Source organism: Mandrillus leucophaeus, unplaced genomic scaffold (genome assembly GCF_000951045.1).
Source record: "Mandrillus leucophaeus isolate KB7577 unplaced genomic scaffold, Mleu.le_1.0 Scaffold1019, whole genome shotgun sequence".
In the NCBI taxonomy this organism is placed as follows: Eukaryota; Metazoa; Chordata; class Mammalia; order Primates; family Cercopithecidae; genus Mandrillus; species Mandrillus leucophaeus.
The window spans coordinates 113,431-113,711 of record NW_012098310.1 but is presented as its reverse complement, the minus strand read 5'-3'; positions in this window follow the sequence as shown (position 1 = coordinate 113,711).

Sequence of the window (281 nt, the reverse complement as noted above, 5' to 3'; positions counted from 1 at the left end):
CTTCAGTCTGGATCTTGTAATACATACGCACAGGCACAGACACACACAACTGAGGAGATAAATCTATCAGCAGCTCAGTTGCGGTGTGCGTTGGAGACGGCTATGTTTTTCTTTCCCGGCTGATGACTGTTCTCACAGGCATCTACCTGGACTGAGGGGAGTCTTTTTCTCTTAGGAGGAAAGAGCATTTTGCCAGCATTATTGCAGAGAATGTCTGCCACATCCCAGCCACCCACACGGCATCCATTACTATAACACTCTCCGCAAAGGAAGACCCTAAA